The following is a 17,450-nucleotide window of genomic DNA, read 5'->3' as shown; positions in this document are numbered from 1 at the left end:
ACTCTTAATTGTCTGCAAAGGGTCTGGTAGTGCCACTTTAAAATAAAGTGTATCTAGAGAAAATCTGAGGTTCAGTAAGGCCTACAGATCAGGAGACGATGCCTTTGAGAAGAGTTTGTTACTCACGGTTCCCAGGAGGAAGGGGCACGCCACACCGTGCAGGGCCACGTGAAGAAACCCCAGGAGGAGGGACAATTGTGACAGGCGCCTTCCTTGTGGTTTCTGCAGGAGGCAACAAGCAAGGCAGGTGACACGCTTAGGATTGGCTAGTGTGGATAATTTCAGGACCCTGGGGCCTGGGTGGGGGCTGTCCCGAATGATCTGGTACCTGGCCCGGGGGTGATGACGCCAGGTAGACAGTGGCCCGGGGTCGGAGAGTCTGACAGCCTGAAAGGAGGTGGGGGGGTGTGGGCTCTGCGTTGGTCGTTTCTATTTGGCGAGTGGGCCCCTAGAAGGAGGATTCTTCCTGGGGGTGGGAGGGGGTGGTGACAAGCCAGAGAGGTCAAGTCAAAGTGACTCAGCACGCGACCTGTCAGGCAGACAGATGCACGCACACCGGCCTCATCTTACGTGTCACCTTCTCGGAGGAACCATCCCCGCCTACCCAACCCCCAGTCACAGCGTCCCCCACCCCTAGTCTCCCTTGCCATTACCAACTTCATCCCTTCGGGGCATTCAGGGCTCCACCCCTGCTCGAGCACCCAGGCACGGCTCCCCCATCTGGAGAAAGAGTCCTCATGCACAAGGGCACCAGGTCCTGTGCAATCTCTTCTCCCATGATTGTTCCCCCACGCCCCAGCCGTGGCTGGCCCCCAGCCTCCTCCAGCCCCACCCTGGCGCTTCTGAGCCTCCTGACTCCTGCCTTTCCTCTGACACGCATGCCCCTTCTAACACAGTGTGCTCACTGTCTGCCCTCCACAGTGTCTTTGCCTCAGGAGCAGGGCACAGAGGTATCTGGGGGTTGTTGTTTGTTTGTTTGTTTTGTCTCATTCATTGCTGTGTCTACACCTAGGTCGGTGCCAGGCACACGTAGGGGGTCAAAGGGTGAATAAACAGCCCTCAGCACTACCCAGGACATTCTGGTTTGTGGTCTACAGCATTCACTCACCTGGGGCACATTCACTGAGGCCCTCGCATGCCAGGCTGGTTCCAGACACCAGGGCACAGTGGCGGCTCAAGCCAGCAGGGGTCTCCATTCTCATGTAGCCAACGGTCTAGTGGGAGAGACGAAAAAAACAGAAGTGACGTGTACGCAAAGTCAGGTGGCGGCATATAGAGTGGAGAAAAATAAAATCAGGGAGGATGTTGGACGCAGTTCCTAAAGGTGTTTCGGGAGCAAGTGATGCACTGGGCAGAGTTCCAGGTTGCGAGAAGAGCAAGTGCAAAGGCCCTGAGGCTGCAGCGGGATGCCCGTGTCTTAATTATTAGTGTGGAATCTTAGCTTTGTCTCGAGTCTGTATTTTGTGCGTTCGGTACTCCTTGGTTTCACCTTTCTAGCTAATTAACCCGAGTCTGCGTTATCAATCTGTTGAACTCAGCCAACCCCAGGGGGCAGGTACAAGTACACGTGGGGATACTGAGACCACCCTGGGGGATGTTGCTAGGAATGATGAGCAGTGTCCCGGAGCAGAAGACAGAGCAGGGCTCCCATGCAGCCAGCTCAGGCTAGGTGTGGCAGCGAGAGGGCCATAAGGACAGGTGTGTGGCAGTTATCACACTACAGCTCTCCCACTCAGGGTGCCTTGCGTTTCCACCCGGGCCTGGGCTGGCTGCTCCTTCTTGCTCTCTGTTGGATGGGCACCCATTTGTTCATTCGTTCATTCATTCATTCACTTACTCATTCATCATGTATTCCCATTGCTTCCCTGTGGCCAGATGATGGCTCATCCTGGGAGACCCTCCTCCTCGAAGCCCTTCTTGATTCCCACCGCCTTCCACAGCCCCCTCTGGCCTCACCGAGACCCCTCCGGCACAGGGCTGTGATCACCCTGGTTCCTCTCCAGTCCGTGAGCTCTCTAAGGGCTCTGGGCCAGGTGCAGAAACGGGCTGAGAAAAATGTGACGATAGATAGAATACTGAATAGACACAGGCCACCTGTGGGTCAAGCCCACCTCCTCCCTCTCTCTAGGACCAGAAGGGCTCCATCATTAATAGGAGCCGAGGGACCTTCTCTTACTCCCGTGCTCATTTACACCATTAAGAGTCTGGATTTTTTTTTCCAATTTTAATTTATTTTAAACTTTGAGGACATGTCAGAATGGTACCTCTCGGTAATGAGAAACTAATTATCACTTCAAGGGCGGGAATCCATCTGTTGTGTCTGAGCCAAGACAGGACAGTGTGGAAGCTCAGGACGCTGAGGAGACGGCTAGGGGGCCGGGCCTCAGGGCAGGAGACAGATGGAGACGTGGAGACAGGGCTGCCAGGACGTGGGTGGAGCCGGGAGGAGGGGGGAATCTGGGGGCTTCCACACATGGGGGCGAGTGCGCCCAGCGTCACCTTCTGTCCCACCCCGCTGCTCCTGCCTTAGCATGCGAGCCCTGTCGCCCCCATTGCATCCCACCCCTGGGCCTTTGCACAAGCTGGGTCCTCAGCACCTAGCAAAGCCCCTCCCCCTTCAGGACTCTGCTCTTCCGACCCTGCCTGCCCACTGCCCACCCCCCGCCCTGACACACTCACCCCATCTATACTCAAATCACCTGATTGTAACTGCCTGATGACCAGTCTCCTGGGGACATGGTCTGCTTTTTGAGGGGCAGCTTTATAGACTGGCAGACTGAGGTTCTAACCCCTATTAGTGTGCATGACCTCGGGCAAGCCCCTTGTCTCCCTGCAAGTGGGCCTGGCCACAGCCACCTCACAGGATGCTGTGCTATACATGAGCACATGTGCCATACATGAGCTATACATGCCAGAACTGGAGCGCTGGGCCGGGCGTCTGCTGCTGTGTGCCCTCAGTGTTGACCTTGGGACCACAGACACCCTCTGGCTGGGGTCTGCAAATGACTGATGGAGGGCCGTATGAGGGACTGTTAGGGTGGATCTTGGGAAGTCAGAAGCCGTGGCATACCTTGGGGACACTTCCCAGAGCCCTTGTTCCCAACTCCTGGCCCACCTCCTCCCCTTCTCAGCTGCTTCTGCAGGGCCGGCCTTGAGGGCTACCTTCTCAGCCCATTGAGACCCCTGGCCAGGGACTGGGGCAGGCTGACATGGCTGTGGTTCATGCCCAGATGAGGAAGTGAAGCTCCATGAGGCAGCAGGGAGGACAGCAGACTCAGATGACTCCAGGGGCCGAGTCTGGAGAGGCAGGGGGAGCTTAGGGAGCAGTGGGGACTGTGGAGGGGGACAAGCTCTGTCCACAGGATGGCTCCAGCTCAGCCCCAGAAGAGAGAGGTCCGGAGGGAATGTCCCCCAAGCGTCTGGATCTTCTTTTTCTGTTTATATTTATTTTTTTGACTTTATATGCAAGTTAGTTAGCATATAGTGCAACAATATAGATTCCTTAATGCCCCTTACACATTTAGCCCATCCCCCCTCCCACAACCCCTCCAGTAACCCTCTGTTTGTTCTCCAGGTGTAAGAGTCTCTTATGTTTTGTCTCTCTTCCTGTATTTATATTATTTTTGCTTCCCTTCCCTCTGTTTTGTATCTGAAAGTCCTCATAGGAGTGAAGTTATAGGAATTTGTCTTTCTCTGACTGACTAACTTCACTTAGCATAATACCCTCTAGTTCCATCCACGTAGTTGCAAATGGCAAGATTTCATTCTTTTTGATTGCCGAGTAATACTCCATTGTATATATATACCACATCTTTATCCATTCATCCAGAGATGGACATTTGGGCTCTTTCCATACTTTGGCTATTGTCGGCAGTGCTGCTGTAAACATTGGCGTGCATGTGTCCCTTCAGAACAGCATACCTGTATCCCTTGGATAAATATCTAGTAGTGCAATGGCTGGGTCGTAGGGTAGTTCTATTTTTAATTTTTTGAGGAAACTCCATACTGTTTTCCAGAGTGGCTGCAGCAACTTGCATTGCCACCAACAATGCAAAAGAGATCCTCTTTCTCCGCATCCTCGCCAACATCTGTTGTTGCCTGAGTTGTTAAGGTTAGCCATTCTGACAGGTATATACAAGGTGTTCTCTCATTGTGGTTTTGATTTGTATTCCCCTGATGATGAGTGATGTTGAGCATTTTATCATGTTTCTGTTGGCCATCTGGATGTCTTCTTTGGAGAAGTGTCTATTCATGTCTTTTGCCCATTTCTTCACTGGATTGTTTGATTTTTGGGTGTTGAGTTGGATAAGTTCTTTATAGGTTTTGGATACTAACCCTTTATGTGATACGTAATGACGTATTTATATTTGCAAATATCTTCTCCGATTCTGTTGGTTGCCTTTAAGTCTTGCCGATTGTTTCCTTCGCTGTGCAGAATTTTCCTTTTGATGAGGCCCCAGTAGTTCATTTTTGCTTTTTGTTTCCTTGCCTCCGGAGACGTGCTGAGTACGAAGTTGCTGTGGCCAAGATCAAAGAGATTTTTGCCTGCTTGCTCCTGGAGGATTTTGATGGCTTCCTGTCTTAAGTTTAGGTCTTTCATCCATTTTGAGTTTAATTTTGTGTATGGTGTAAGAAAGTGGGCCAGGTTCATTTTTCTGCATGTCGCTGTCCAGTTTTCCCAGCACCAATTGCTGAAGGGACCGTCTTTATTCCATTGGGTATTCTTTCCTGCTTTGTCAAAGATTAGTTGGCCATACATTTGTGGCTCCATTTCTGGGTTCTCTATTGTGTTCCGTTGATCTGAGGGTCTGTTTTTGTGCCAGTACCATACTGTCTTGATGATTACAGCTTTGTAATAAAGTTTGAAGTCTGGGATTGTGATGCCTCCCGCTTTGGTTTTCTTTTTCAAGATTGCTTTGGCTCTTCGGGGTCTTTTGTGGTTCCATACAAATTTTAAGATTCTTTGTCCTAGCTCTAGGAAGAATGCTGGTGTTATTTTGATAGGGAATGCATTGACTATGTAGATTGCTTTGGATAGCATTGACATTTTAGCAATATTTGTTCTTCCTATCCAGGACTATGGAATATTTTTCCATTTCTTTGTGTCTTCTTCAAATTCTTTCATAAGCTTTCTATAGTTTTCAGTGTATAGATTTTTCACCTCTTTGGTTAGATTTATCCCTAGGTGTTTCATGGTTTTTGGTGCAGTTGTAAATGGGATCGATTCCTTGATTTCTCTTTCTGTTGCTTCATTGTTGGTGTATAGGAATGCAACTGATTTCTGTGCATTCATTTTATATCCTGTGACTTTGCTGAACTCATGGGTCAGTTCTAGCAGTTTTTTGTTGGAATCTTTTGGGTTTTCCATATGGAGTATCATGTCATCTGCAAGGAGTGAAAGTTTGACCTCCTCCTGGCTGATTTGGATACCTTTTATTTCTTTGTGTGGTCTGATTGCTGAGGCTAAGACTCTGAATACTATGTTGAATAAAAATGGTGAGAGTGGACATCCCTGCCCTGTTCCTGACCTTAGGGGGAAAGCTCTCAGTTTTTCCCCATTGAGGATGATATTAGCATTGTGTCTTTCATATATGGCTTTTATGATCTCAAGGTGATCCTTCTATCCCTACTCTCTTGATGGTTTTTATCAAGAAAGGATGCTGTCAAATGCTTTCTCTGCATCTATTGAGAGGATCATGTGGTTCTTGTCCTTTCTTTTATTGAGGTGATGAATCCTATCTATTGTTTGCAGATATTGAACCAGCCCTGCATCCCCGGTATAAATGCCACCTGGTCGTGGTGAATAATTTTTTTAATGTATTGTTGGGTCCTGTTGGCTAATACCTTGTTGAGGACTTTTGCATCCATGTTCAGCAGGGAAATTGGTCTATAGTTCTCCTTTTTAGTGGGGTCTCTATCTGGTTTTGGAATCCAGGTAATGCTGGCCTCATAGAAAGGAAGTTTTCCTTCCACTCCTCTATTTTTTTGGAACAGCTTCAAGAGAATAAGTGTTAACTCTTCCTTAAATGTTTGGTAGAATTCCTCTGGAAAGCCATCTGGCCCTGGACTCTTGTTTTGGGGGAGATTTTTGATTACTATTTAGATTTCTTTACTGGTTATGGGTCTGTTCAAATTTTCCATTTCTTCCTGTTTCAGATTTGGTATTTATATGTTTCTGGGAATTTGTCCGTTTCTTCGAGAGTGCCCATTTTATTGGTGTATAATTGTTCATAATAATCTCTTATTGTTTTTATTTCTGCTGTGTTGGTTGTGATCTCTCCTGTTTCATTCCTGATTTTATTTATTTGCGTCCTTTCCTTTTTCTTTTTGGTCAAACTGGCTAGTGGTTTATCAATTGTGTTAATGCTTTCAAAGAACCAGCTTCTGGTTTCATTGATCTGTTCTACTGGGTTTTTGTTTTGTTTTGTTTTGTTTTTTGGTTTCCATGGCATTGATTTCTGCTCTAATCTTTATTATTTCCTGTCTTCTGCTGGTGTTGGGTTTTCCTTGCTGTCCTTTTTCCAGCTCTTCAAGGTGTAAGGTTAGGTTGTGTATCTGATACCTTTCCTCCTTCTGTCAGAAGGCCTGGATTGCTATATCCTTCCCTCTTATGACCGCCTTTGCAGTGTCCCAGAGGTTTTGGGCTGTGGTGTTATTTTCATTGGCTTCCATGTACTTTTAAATTTCCTCTTCAGCTTCTTGGTTGGCCCATTCATTCTTTAGTAGGATGTTCTTTAGTCCCCAAGTATTTGTTATCTTTCCACATTTTTTTCTTGTGATTGATTTTGAGTTTCCCAGCATTGTGGTCTGAAACTATCCATGATATGATCTCGATCTTTTTGTGTTTGTTGAGGGTTTATTTGTGTTCCAGTACATGATCTCTTCTGGAGCAAATTCTGAGCGCACTGGAGAAGAATGTATATTCCGTTGCTTTAGGATTTAAATTTTTTTAACGTTTCTTTATTTTTGAGACAGAGAGAGGCAGAGCATGAATGGGGGAGGATTAGAGAGAGAGGGAGACACAGAATCTGAAGCAGGCTCCAGGCTCTGAGCTGTCAGCACAGAGCCCGACGTGGGGCTCGAACTCTCGGACCACGAGATCATGACCTGAGCCGAAGTCGGACGCATAACTGACTGAGCCACCCAGGCACCCCGTGTTGCTTTAAGATTTAATTTTCTGAAGATATCTGTTAAGTCCATCTGGTCCAGTGTGTCATTCAAAGCCATTGTTTACTTCTTGGTTTTCTGTTTAGATGATCTGTCCATTGTTGTAAGTGGGGTGTTGAAGTCCCCTACTATGATGGTATTATTATCAATGAGTTTCTTTCTGTTTGTGATTAATTGACTTATATATTTGGGTCCTCCTACATTTGGAGCATAAATCTTTACAACTGTTAGGTCTTCTTGGTGGATAGACCCTTCATTATGATATAATGCTCTTCTTCATCTCTTGTTACAGTCTTTATTTTAAAGTCTAGATGGTCTGATATACGTATGGCTACTCTGGCTTTCTTTTGTCAGCCATTAGCATGATAGATGGTACTCCATCCCCTTACTGTGAATCTGAAGATATCTTTAGTTCTAAAGTGGATCTCTTGTAAACAGCATATACATGGATCTTGTCTTCTTATCCATTCTGTTACCCTATGTCTTTTGGTTGGAGCATTTAGTCCATTGACATTTAGAGTGAGTACTGAAAGATATAAATTTATTGCCATTATGTTTCTTGTGGAGTTGGAGTTTCTGGTGGTGTTCTCTTGTCCTTTCTAGTCTTTGTTGCTTTTGGTCTCTCTCTCTCTCTCTTTTTTTTTTTTCCATCCTTTCCCCCCTCAAGAGAGTCCCCCTTAAACTTCCTTGCAGGACTGGTTTAGCAGTCACAAACTCCTTTAATTTTTGTTTGTCTAAGAAACTTTTAATCTTTCCTTCTATTTTGAATGGCAGCCTTGCTGGATAAAGAATTTGGGGCTGCATATTTTTCCAATTCAGCACATTGAATATATTCTGCCACTCCTTTCTGACCTGCCAAGTTTCTGGTGATAGGTCTGCTGAAAACCTGACCTGTCTTCCCTTGTAGGTTAAGGACTTGTTTCCCTTGCTGCTTTCATGATTCTTTCCTCGCCTGAGTATTTTGTGAATTTGACTATGAGATGCCTTGTTGATGGTCAGTTTTTGTTGAATCTAATGGGAGTCCTCTGTACCTCCTGGATTTTGATGTCTGTGTCTTTCTCCAGATTAGGACACTTTTCTTCTGTGATTTGCTCACTTAAACCTTCTACCCCTTTCTCTCTCTCTTCATCTCCTGAGACCCCTATGATTCTGATGTTGTTCCTTTTTAATGAGTCACTGATTTCTCTAATTCTTAAATCGTGCTCTTTTGCCTTGGTCTCCCTCTATTTTTCTGCTTCATTATTCTCCATAAGTTTGTCCTCTGTATCCCTGAATCACTTCTCTGCCTCATCCATCCTTGCCACCATGGCACCTTTCAAGATTGCAGCTCAGTATAGCATTTTTCATTTCATCCTGACTAGATTTAACTTCTGTTATCTGTGCAGAAAGGGGTTCTAATCTCTTTTCGACTCCAGGTAGTATTCTTATTATCGTGATTCTAAATTCTGATTCAGACATCTTGATTGGGTCTGTGTCGGTTAAAGTCCCTGGCTGTCGTTTCTTCCTGCTCTTTCTTTTGGGGTGAATAACTTCGTCTTGTCATTTTCAAGGAAGAAGAGGAATTAATCATGTAAAAAATATAAAATTAAAAATTAAACACACACACACACACAAATCAAATAAATGATGCTAGATCCTAGGTGTGTTTTGTTCTGTTTCTTGAAATGAGATTGATAGATTGGAGGGAAAAAAAGGGGGGGGGGAAACATTGGAAAATTTGAAAAAAATGAATATAGAATGAAAAAAATATAGAATAAAATAAAATGATGGAAGTAAAATAGAATTTGAAAACTTACAAAAAAGTAAAAAGTATAGTAGAAAGAAAAATTAAAGAAAAATATTTTTAATAAAAATTGAAAATAAAAAGAAATTTTTTCTCTTCCTGTAGTCAAGAAAAAGAAAAGAAACAAAAAAAAAAAGAAAATGGAATAGATGGACCAGCAAACAGCCTGAAATATGGTTGAAATTACATCCTTTTTCCCTAGAAGTCAAACTATGAAGCACTTTATAGTCCATAAACTAAGCAAGCAGAGACTTGTGGTGTTCCTGAAGAGCGAGGTTGGCCCAGTTGGGCGGGGCTTAGTGTAACGGCTCCATTCTCCACTAGATGGCGCTGCTTAGCTTACTGGGGTGGATTGTTGTGGCGCTTGTAGGTATGTATGCTCATGAGCGGGAGGGGTGAAAATGGCAACTCCCGGCTACCCAGTCTCTAGTATGGGAACTCTGCTCTCCCCAACCAGCAGTCGCACACCTGTCCTTTGTCTCCGGCTTCCATTCACTGCCTGCTTTTACACTGTCTGTGACCAAGCCGTCAGGTTGCCAGGCGGCACCTCCCTCCTGAGTTTTATCTCAGATGCAGCGGTGTTTCCCGACCCCTCACTTCTGAGGGTCTGTGGCTTTGACCCGCTGAGACTTTCCTCAGGAGAGTCTCACTGAGCAATGGCCAGGTGCCAACCGCACCCAGGAACGTTCACAGGACCGTGCTGCTGCTGATGCGCAGAGACTGCGACCGGGTGCCAGCCCGCCCCAGAAAAAGTTCACGCAATCATATAGCGGCAGCATTTCAGGGATTATGCAAAATCACGACACAATTCTGGCACCAGGCTTCACCCTTGACAACCTTGTTCCAGCACCGGCGAATATGGTTGTTCTCCAGGGTCTGATGGTACCTCTTTGCCTCTGTGGGGGCCGCACCGCCTCTACCAGATGTCCTCCCAGCAGGGGAACCGCCTCTCCCCTGTGGCTCGAAGACCCTCTGGACTTCACTCTCCTCCTGGGGATTTGCCCTTCCCACCAGAGCACTGCCAGGTATTGAGCTGCGGACTTCCAGGCTCTGTGTTCCACCTGTTTATAGCATCTTAATGGAATTTAAGCCCTCTCCTTTCTCCTTTCTCCCTTTTTAGTTCAGTCACTGTGGCTGTTTCCACTTTTTCACTTTCTCTCCAAATGCTTTTGGGGGGGGGAGTGCTTTTCCCGTACCTCACCCCCCCACCCGCGTCTCCATCCTCTCTCTACATGCAAAAACAGCTCCCTGCCCTCCGCGGCTTCTCTCTCCCCCAGTTCGCCTCTCCGTGTCGTGTACCTGCTGAGTTCTGTGGTTCAGGTTGTGCATGTTGTTGTGTTAATACTCAAATCAGTTTTCTAGGTGTGCAGGATGGTTTGGAGTTGATCTGGCTGTATTTCATGGATGCAAGATGCAAAAACAACTTGCACGCTCTCCCTCCCTGTTGGCTCCTCCCCAGCTAGACCTTCTCATGTCAGATCACACAGCCACCACTAAAATCGCCACACCTGGGTTTCCATCTGAACTCTCCCAATGTTGAATGTGAAAATTAATTCTTTCAAAGTCTGGATTTGGCCCCTGCGGCCTAGTTCCTGGCCCTTGGTTAAAGTCGCTTGACTAGAGATGGGCTGAGGGCGAGGAGCCCCGAGACAGGGTCCAGATTCAGGATATGCGCAGCCCCTGTGCCCCCACCTGGTGGCCTCCTTGTGGAAATGCAGGGGCACCCCTTCACCACCACCACCACCCCAAAATCAGCCTCCTGGGCAGGGTGCAGTGGCCTGCAGGCCGCTAGGTCTCCGCCTCACTCGCAGAGCCGCCTCACTGCCTGGAGCTGGCTTCGGATTCCGTGTCTCCCTCTCTCTCTGGCCCTTCCCTCGCTCACGCTCTGTCTCTCTCTCTCTCTCTCTCTCTCTCTCTCAAAACTAAATAAAAAAACGTTAATTAGAAAAATTTTTTTAAAAAGTAGTTGCTGATTTCAGCACCATGGGGACAGGAGGACTTGGCGACTCACCCGGAGACAGAGCCAGGATTCAAACCCAGCCTGGCACCCAGGAGACGTCCCTGTCCTTCCCCCCTTTTATGACTGCCTGGTTGTTGGGCAGGGATGGCTCCCGGGGCTGATAGCTGGTACCTCTCCGAGGGACACTGGCATGTGTCATGATGGCTCCTGGGGAAGTAGAGAGTGTGGGCCTGGGCATCAGGTCTGCATCAGACCCCAGCTCTGCCCCTACCTGCTGTGTGACCTGGAAACTGCCCTGACCTCTCTGTGCCCGGCTTTCCCAACCTGACTCGTAGGGTTGCTGTGCTTGGCACGCAGTCGGCTCTCCATCGAAGGACAGAAGCCAGTGCTTCCAAAGGGACCTTCTCTTATGAGCTGAAAGGTGACACACGTGGGCCATGTGTCACCCAGAGCTGCTCCTTGACAGGCGGGGCTAGCGTGACCCAACAGGTCCTCCTGCCCACACACCCCTCCCACCTGAGGCCTTTCCCTTGTCACTGACAGTGATGAAGAGCAGATCACAGTGCCCCAGGAAGTCTGAACTGAGTTTGTGTGACCTGGGCAAATCCCCCGTCTCCCACGACTGGGTTTCCTGGTAGTTTGAATAAGGGACAGAGCGCCACTCACTCGGGTCTTAGCTGCAAGGCCCCCAGGGGCACGATTTACTAATTGCCCCACTGCTTGGGGGCCGGGAGGTATGGATTCCAGGGCACATGAGCCTCTGCCCGGGGACTTTAGGGGACTCCAGGGGACTCATGCCCAGCCAGCCTCCTAGAACAGGGTTAGCGATCCAAGGCCAAGTGCAACTTGTTGGGAAAACAGCCCTGCCCACTGCTTAAAATGCGACTGTGACACATGGCGGGTCCCAGGTGCCTGAACCCCCATCACCCAGAAAGCAGAGCTGGAGAGTGCAGACTACCTATGGCTAAGGTTTGTTTTGCACCAGAACAGCAGAGCTGAGGAGTTGTGGCAGACACAAAGGCAGAGTAAAATGGTTTATGGAGAAAGCATTCCGACCCTGCCCTGGAAGACAGGGATCATGACAATAATGATAGCGTGTCTGGGAGCACACTCAGCCCCAACCAGCTTCCGAGCTAACCCGGTGTTACCTCGCTTAATCCCCCCCCACCCCACCCTAAGAGGGAGGTCTTTCAAGAGTCCCAGTTTACAGAGAAGAAAACTGAGGCTCGTTTTCCTTTTGATGACTAAGTGATGGAGCCAGCTTTGAATGCCAGTGTTCCTATTTCAAAGCCGTGTCTCGCCACCTGGTTTGGAGAAGGGGCGGGTCCAGGCGGCTGGGACACTCCATCTTTCACACATACAGCCCCCCTCTGGGGCCTGCCGTCCCGGAGGCAGCTGGACGAATCCACTTAATCGATTTCCTCTAAACCCACTCAATCCCTGGCGGCAGCTCTCCTGGCGGCCTGACACTTTGCTGGCTGAGGTTTTCTGGGTGAATCCTTGGTGCCCACCCACCCGCCCTGCTTGGTCAGACAGGCCCCTCCCAGCCTTATGATTCTAAACCCTCAGCTCAACGTTTTACAGAACTGCATGAAAAGAGGCCTGCTGGCCTGTGTGCGAGGGGGAGTTTATTGGGGTGGCCTCTTAACACTAAAGTCAATGCAGGAAGGGATCAAAATTGATGTGCATAATGGGACTCAACTTGAAGCCCAGAAGCTGTGGCCCCAGAAGAAATCAAAGCTGAGGCTGAGGGCTACAAGAGAGCAGGATTGGGGCTTGACTAGTGGGTTCTCAATGTGCCATTTAATTAAAAAAAAAAAATCAGCCCCCTGGATGATACCAGCTTGCCCTTTAAGGCCAGAATTGGCTGACCTGGCAACCCAGACACCTGTCCATCCCAGGATGTGATTTCCTGGAACAGAGGGCCTTCATTAGGGCTGCTGCCCTCTCAGACACGGGCTGGACTGTGAGGGCCTCCCCCGCGGTGCACCTGCCCACCTGGGCACCCCCGGACCGTGTGGTCCCTGCAAGAGCAGGGCATTCTTCACACTCGGCTCGGAGGGCCCCAGGGCATAACGGATGGATGACACGTTTATGGGGTCACATGTGTGCCCCTCTGCATGGGTGAGCATGGCACAGAGCAGAGCCCTCCTCCCTCCCCTCCCCATGTCCTCTCCCTTCCCATCCTCTGCACCCCCCTGGTGGAGCGCTGGAGTGAGCAGGAGTTCTGAGCCCCCCTTGGGTTTGTTTAGCCAATAAGCAAACTTCCTGAAGTCCTGAAGTCATACATAGCATGGTGGACGGGGAAAGGCAGAGGCTCTGGGGTCACACCCTACCCCACACCTCACAGCAAACCCCCACTCACTTCCAGCCTCTGCTGTCTTTTCTGGAGAGTGGGACACAGTCAGCCCCACCCTCGAGCTGGGGGCATCCTGTGTACATGACAACACTGGGCACAGAGTCATTTCAGGGCCCCTGGAGCCTCCGGCTGGAAGCCAGGCTGAGGGCAGGTAGGACCGGTGGGGGCCACAGGGTCGCGGATGTGACACAGTAGCTGTCTAAAGGACCAGGCTGAGGGTGTGTGTTCTAATATCCAGAAACAGGTAGCTGCCACTACCAAATGTATGAGTTAAGGTCATGTTTGCTCTCTCTTGTCAATTATAATCATCCGTTTGAATAGAGGCCACCAGAGTTTATTAGCGACATTATTGGCTGTCACAGAATGGCTCTACTCCGTTCCTAAAGTGCCCGTACAAAACTGCGATTTCCGCTCTGCTCCCGCACTCACTCTCATGCTCAGCGTCTCCTAGGAGCTCCCCATAGCCTAAGGCCTGCCCCACTCCAGGCCTAAACTGGAAAATGAGGGCCTGCCCACCTTTCCCACCTGTGCTGTGTTCCCACGGTAACGAACCAGCAGTAATCCCGAGCACCCAAACTGTCCCCACACCTCTGCACCTCTGTGCCATTCCTTCGGCTCTCCATTCCCTGTGCTTTGAGCCCTCGGCTCCCTTATCCACTTGTCCCTTAGAGCTGGATGGTGTCAGATGCTCACATAGTAGCCTTTGTCCAGCCCGCCCTGCCTTCTTCCTGTGGATGCTCCACTTGGAGGAATCAGGGTTGGTCCAAGCCAGTCACGGCAACCACTTTTCCTGCAGCTGGTGACTGGCTGGGGAAGGGGCTCGGGACCCAGTTCTGGCCAATGAGGTATTAGAGGAAGTCTTTGGGGGCTTCTGTGAGAGATTCTCCTTCCTGAGTAGAGGTGGGCAGGGTTCAAGAAGGTGCCCCCTTGCTTCCGACTTGAGTGCTAACTATGCAGATGTGATGGCCGGAGTGGAGGCAGCCACATGGCAACCGTGAACCAGTGACACCAATATTCTGTTAACAGTAGAACGGAGAGGCAGGTGGCACCTGGGTCACTGATGACATTGTGAGCCACCAGACCACCTCTGGACCTCCTATCTCTCACATCGTCATTAAACATTCAATGTTAGATGCCTTCAGAGTTTAAGCCACTCTTGGTAGGGTTTTCTGTCACTTCAGCCAAACACATCCAACTGATACAGCCTTCTAGTGTCGGTTAAAATTTCTCTGTTCTTAACTAGTTCCCCAGGAGACTTGGATCTCTGCCCCTGTCCCTGTACTCTACACCCATGAGCTACGGTGCTCTGTCTGTCTGGTTGGCCCATTCATGTTTGGTCTGTGAACACCTCTGGGACAAGCCTCTGCCTTTTCCTCTTTGGCCAACCTGAGCCTGCATGCAGTGGGCCTTCGGGTCACCCCAGGGACCTCACCACATCCTCTCCTCCCCCATCATGGCCAGAGCCTCAAGCCATCATGAAGCCTTCCAGTTCACTTTGGCCCAAGCACTGCTTCCGGACCCCGAGGGCTTCGACAGCCTCTTCAGTGTAAAGCGTGAGGTCTTTTTTTTTTTTTTAATTATTTTTTAACGTTTATTTATTTTTCAGACAGAGAGAGACACAGCATGAACGGGGGAGGGGCAGAGAGAGAGGGAAACACAGAATAGGAAGCAGGCTCCAGGCTCTGAGCCATCAGCCCAGAGCCCGACGCGGGGCTCGAACCCGCGGACCTCGAGATCGTGACCTGAGCCGAAGTCGGACGCTTAACCGACTGAGCCACCCAGGCGCCCCACGTGAGGTCTTTTCTAAATAGAGCTTTCCAGCTGTCAGCTCTTGCCTAGTGTGTCCCTTCAAGTGCTAAGCTGTTGATTTCTTGTCATCTTGGCCTCTCCTGTGGCAGGCACGGGAGGCCACCGTGCACAGAAAGGAGTGCACGAGTGAGACATGGAAAGTGCAGTGATGGATACATCCCATTCCAAACCGAGTGAGACTCTTGGCATGTTCTGGAAAAGACCTCGGGTGTGCAAGTCGGGCGTCAGGTTCCCCAAGGCTCCAAGGAAAGTGATGTCCCCAGGCATGGTGTTCGAGAGGTGAAGGCTCTTGGCCTCCCTTGTAGCAGCTCCCAATGCCGGCTGTGAATGGGGGACTGCCCTGTGGTCACATGAGCAGGACTCTGCCAAGGAAAGCAAGGGAAAGAGAGGGATTCTAGTCCTCGGGGAACTGGGAAGTTGTGTTAGTGCTGGGGAAAGAAGGTTCCTGCCTGCCTTCAGTGCACATTGCTTTTTTGAGTCTTGTAACAGGCACATGACAGTTACCAAGTCTCAGGCACCCACAGAATGCCAGGTGTGGGGCCGGGTGCCCTGACACATGGACAGGCCGTACCATGAGGCTTCTCAGGCTGCACACAGCAGAATCCGGGTGTGCAATCTGGGCTCCACACTTCCGAGCTATAGCCCTGTCACCTCCTTTCTCTGAGCCTCCGCCACGTCCTCTAAAATGGGGTCATCAGTTGCTACCTTAACAGGGTCGGTCCTATGAAGATTAATTTGGGTAATGTGACTGGCCCAGCCTATAGCAGGCCGCCAACAGATACGGTTTGAATCCATTTGGCTCTCCAGGTTATACTGTGGAGTTTTGCACTGTTATCTCAAAGTCCCCCTTGAACCTAGCCTAAATCCATACTGTCACAATTCCAGGATGTTCCATTTAGACAACTTCAAGGAGCAATTGGAGTTGTTGTTGTTGTTGTTGTTGTTATTGTTGTTGTTTTTTGATAGCCACTGAGTGACAGAAAAACCAAAGAGGCCTAAACAAGCAATCAAACGAGGCAGGAGAGAATGATTTATGTACCTAAGAAGGCTAAGGGCAGACAGTTTTAGGCAAGGCCGTACCTGGGTGCTTGATGACATCAGTAGCAATCATCTTTCCCGACCTCTTGGCCTTGCTTACTTTCCTCTGTGCTGGTGTCATTCTCAGCTGGGCTTTTCTGTTAGGAAAGCAAGATGGCCCCCAACAGTCACCTTCAGCCTCCCAACAGAAAAAGAACCCCTCATTCCCTATGATTCCAGCCCTAAGGTCTGGACCCACTGGGACCTGACTGGCACGTACCCAGTGCTGAGCCAATCACTGTGGCCAGGGAGGATGGCCAGATTGAGGTCGTGTGACCACCCTCCCTAAGGAAAAACTCCTGAGCCGTTCAACTTGATTTCCAGGGTGGGAGTGAACCTGAGAGAACAGAGGTTAGTGTCCAGTTGCTGCCCTCCTCTGTGCTTAATATCCTGGGTTGCAACTGCTCTTATCCTCTTCCCGCCACCCCACTGTCTTCGTGGCAGCACTTCTTCCCTTCCCCCACTGCTTTCTTCTGTACCATTTCACCCATACCAAAAAGGAACACGACTTCCTGTTTGAATTCAGGATCCAGGGCCCACGCCCAGCTTCAAGATTTGTTTTTTTGCGCCCCGGTATAATCGTTTATTCAGTCAACCAGTGTCCACTGAGTACCTACTATGTGCTCCCGTAAGTTTTCAGGGTCTAATTATTCTGGGTGTCTGGGGGCAAATCCCAGGAGCCTTCCAAGGAAATGAGTTTTGTCTGAGCAAGCATCTAGAGGCTAGCTTCCAGTCCCTCGGTGCCACCCACTGTGTGGCCCCGAGGGAAGTCTTTCCCCTCTCTGGACTTGTGCTTTCTTATCTGCAAAATGAGGCACTAGGAAAGTTGAAATCCTGGAGCCCTCTCAGCTCTGACATCCTGTGTGGCTGGGTCTTAGAACAAGCCTCTCCAGCTGAGTCAGCCAGTAAGCACCATGGACAGTGACCACAACACTCCCTCTGCTGCCACAGGGAGCATCTTGTTTGCTGTCCCCGTGGGTGCCCTGAACTGAGTCCACAACCATACAGTTCTGTGTCTGAACCTTCCTCTTCTTGGCTATTGAGAACACCCAGGGCAGAGGAGACCCCGCGGCTTTCTCTGTGCCTCTGTGGACCCCAAGGCTCTAAATTCCTGTAAGGTGGCCTAATGGTGCTGCTACAGAAATTCTCTTTTGAGGTGTTTGTGAATCCCAAGGCCTCCCACCACTGAAAGTCAAGTCTGGAACTCTGAAAAGAAAGCATAGGGAGGGAGGCCACATGGAAGAGACGAGAGGATTCTATAGAGGTTGCTATATGTCCATGGAGCCCATCCTTCC

General features: G+C 49.5%; 1 protein-coding gene across 2 annotated transcripts in view; it reads left to right on the top strand.

Annotated features, from left to right (window-relative positions):
- The window catches only part of LOC131505189 (serine/threonine-protein kinase MARK2-like), a 51,193-nt gene that overhangs the window by 14,512 nt on the left and 19,231 nt on the right, over positions 1–17,450 (top strand). The gene's annotated exons all lie outside the window — the stretch shown is intronic.

This window comes from Neofelis nebulosa, chromosome 1 (genome assembly GCF_028018385.1).
Source record: "Neofelis nebulosa isolate mNeoNeb1 chromosome 1, mNeoNeb1.pri, whole genome shotgun sequence".
Lineage (NCBI taxonomy): Eukaryota > Metazoa > Chordata > Mammalia > Carnivora > Felidae > Neofelis > Neofelis nebulosa.
This window is presented reverse-complemented; position numbering and strand designations above follow the sequence as displayed.